Source organism: Cupressus sempervirens, chromosome 1 (genome assembly GCF_028749045.1).
Source record: "Cupressus sempervirens isolate cs-2001-9-10 chromosome 1, ASM2874904v1, whole genome shotgun sequence".
NCBI lineage: Eukaryota > Viridiplantae > Streptophyta > Pinopsida > Cupressales > Cupressaceae > Cupressus > Cupressus sempervirens.
Genome location: NC_143118.1, coordinates 214,471,193 through 214,474,754, shown reverse-complemented (window position 1 = coordinate 214,474,754; position 3,562 = coordinate 214,471,193). Strand labels below are relative to the sequence as shown.

Genomic DNA, 3,562 nt, shown 5'->3' with positions numbered 1-3,562 from the left:
CTTGTCAAAACTGAAATGCAAACTTCTACAACCACCAAATTCACCAAGAACTAACATGAAAATGATTAGAAGTAGAATTTAACCATAAATTTTAACATGCATCTGATTAGAAGAAACATGCAACCATAAATTATGACATGCAAAATCTGGGTAGTTGTCAAAACTGACCTGCAACTTCTACAAACCCTCAGGCTGGCAAGATCATGGCTTTGATACCACTGAAATGTCCCTTTTCTGATTTTGTATGATATTTTCAACCTTTAATCAGATCTTTAAGATCAAGCAACTGATATCACAAAGATCCACCAAATTTCTTAAGAAACCCCAAATCGGGTATGTCGAAAATAGTGCCAAAAAGCTTCACAGCTTCACCTGTTATTAATAAATCTGAAAGTAGACATTTTTACAAAAATTTGAGCAGCATAACAGCCTATAAAATGTCATTTCCAGATCTATATAGCCTTACAAAACAGCTCACAAATGTAGGACAAAAACTATGCTCATCAGGCTCCCGAAATTAACACAAAAATGCCCGAAAACACCACAAAAACACTAATAAACTATCTCAGAAGTTTAATCACGTCCCAATACATATATTCAGCTCTATTTTAACAGCTTAAAGTCTGAAATACAGCAGCAACCAAAACTGATATGAAATGCTTAACTGAAAAGACCAAACTCATGCAAAAAACCACACCCAAAAACCCACAAATCTACACTGTTTAGCACAAAGGCAAACTCTGTATGAGCATGCACATGGAATGGATTCAAACTCCCGTCCTTAGCCTTCTTGGAAACCTGCAAACTCCCGTTCTTGGGTCTCCTTCTCCACAGGTTTTGCAGCCTCTAAAGAATAACAAAGAATGAGCAAAAATCAAGTTCTGGAATGAGCCCAAAATGCCTCCAAACCCCTTAAAAGAGGGCATAACTGTAACTCACGTCCAAGAGAAGTTAATGAAACTTATTTTAATAATAATTTTCATTTATTAGTCCAACGGTTTCCAAAGATTAACCCCCTTTTTCCGAAACTTGACTTTCTTGGGCCTACCTGCCTTAGCAAAGATTTTCTTTTTTAATTATTTGAAAAGGGGACATGACAATATCAATTGCTCATGCACTGACTGTAGTCTAGATAGTGATACTACAACCTTGTCTTCCCATTGATATAGGTTATAGAATTTTCAATCCTTTGGGATTGATTTTGATGAGCCATTATCATATCCATCTGTCAGCTATTGCAAAGGTGTTTGATAGCAATACATAGTGTCCAGCATTGTCAGGCTCTAATTGAAAAAGGCGTTCTGCCACAAGCTCTCCTAGTTGGATGTTACAATAGGTCTTGCAAGCACCAAGCAATGCTCCCCATATTCTTGGGTCAGGCTCTAATGGCATATTTTGGATAAAGATGTGTGCCTCCTCCAACTGACCGGCCCAGCCAAGAAGATCAACCATGCAAGCGTAATGCTCCATACTAGGCTTGATGCAATAGTCTTGTAACATGCATTTATAGTATTGCCAACCTTCATCCACCAGGCCTGCATGACTTCATGTGGACAAAACACAAATATGATTTGGTTTAGCACACATTGATCGCATTTTTCTAAAAAGTTTAAGAGCATCCTTTGCATATCCATGCATTCCATATGCTCCAATCATTGTATTTCATGAGACTACATCCTTTTCCACCATCTTATCAAATAATTTACATGCAAAGTATAAAGCTCCACACTTGGTATACATATCAATGAGGGCAGTGACCATAGAGATTTCTGAATCAAATCCACTCCTGATTATGCTAGTATGGATCCCTTTTCCTTGCTCTAAGGCTGCTAGATGAGCACATGCTGGAAGCATGCATGTTAATGTGACAGAATCTGGTTGCACATTTGCAAGTTTCATTTCATGAAAAAGTGTCAAAGCTTTGGTAGCATAAATACTCTGAGCATAACCAGCAATCATGGCGTTCCAAGAAACCACATCACTTGTAGACATTTTGTCAAACAATTGGCCGGCAGCTCCTATATCCCGACATTTGGCATACATGTCCAAAATTGCAGTTTGCACTGGAACATCGAAATCAAATCCATTTCTAATAATGTATTCATGGACGCTCCTACCTTGTTCCAGATCTTCTAAGTTGGCACGTGCCTATAGCAGGCTTATGAAGGTAACTGGATTGGGAGCAATGTCTACAAGTTGCATTTCATGAAATAATGAAAATGCCTCATTCGCATGTCCATTCTGGGCATATCCTGCGATCATGGCACTCTAAGAGACTACGTTTTTTTATACATTGTATCAAAAACAGTCCGAGCAAGCTCTATATCCCCACATTTACAATACGTGTCTGTAACTGTCGTACCCACAAAAACATTTGACTCAAACCCACTTCTAATGATGTAATTATGAATCCACATGCCTAGTTTAAGATCTCTTAAAACTGAACATGCTGAAAGCAGATTCACCATGGTGATCGAATTGGGTTTGACATCCATCAGTTTCATCCGAGTAAAGAGAGTCATTACATCTTTGGAGTGACGATTTTCAGCATACCCTGCAATCATTTCATTCCATGTAACCGTGTTTGCCCTGATGCCTGCCACCTGCATTTGTCTAAATATCTTTGATGTCTCGTTCACCTTCCCCTTCTGCACAGACGCTGCAATAATGGTATTCCATGATGTCACATTTGGATTCAAACATCTGGTTTGCATGCTTAGAATTAATTTGTCTGCCTCGTCACCATTGCCAAGCTGGGCATAACCTTGCCAAGTCGTAAAGCTGATAAATTGGGACATGCTTTAAGTACACAAGGAAAAGTAAAATCGTCTAGATAGATGCTAGACTTCTGCATTTCCAAATAAATATCAAAACCTACTTTCGCCTGCCCGTGATTCACATACCCACTAGTCATGCTAGTCCAATGTTGCCTATTTCGCTCAGGCATTTCGTTCAACACTGGGCATGCATCCTCCATTCTCCTGCATTTAGCATATGAAAAGATCAATTTGGAATTAAGACACACATCTTGATTAAAGTGCTTCTCTCTGTGAAATTGCTTGACCTCCACTTGGCTATAATTCATGAACTCCTGGGTCATACCAGCCCAAAGCTGCACATTTCGATTGAGCATTTTGTCAAACACCTGGCCTATGTCATCCATTCTGCTGCACTTTGAATGCAAATACATCAATTTGGATGTGATCATGTTGAATGCCTATCTACCTGTGAATTGGCTTGGCCTCCCCTCTCGTGTTCATGTTATGTGAAATCCTATCGCCAATGCGAATGTTATTTCCGTGATGACAAATGGGTTTCATGATTCACCGCTTTGGGTACTTGAATTTATTTTCAAGGATGATAATAAGCATAAATCTTTCCTCGGCACTTAGCGTTTTTTAGATGATGTTACTTCCAGTTCTTAACCTTAATCAGCTAAACAAAGAGGTTAATGAATACGTGTTTTTGAAGAGGTTAATTAACCTCCTCCAAAATATACAATTTGAATCTTATCATTAATCTTTTTGAGAGGTTAATGGATATGTGTTTTTGAAGAGGTTAA

The 3,562-nt window shown here is 38.6% G+C and overlaps 1 pseudogene; it reads right to left on the bottom strand.

The window, feature by feature from the left end:
- Positions 1 to 1,215: 1,215 nt before the first annotated feature.
- Positions 1,216 to 2,714, bottom strand: LOC149576906 (pentatricopeptide repeat-containing protein DOT4, chloroplastic pseudogene; annotated as a pseudogene).
- Between the last annotated feature and the right edge of the window lie 848 nt (positions 2,715 to 3,562).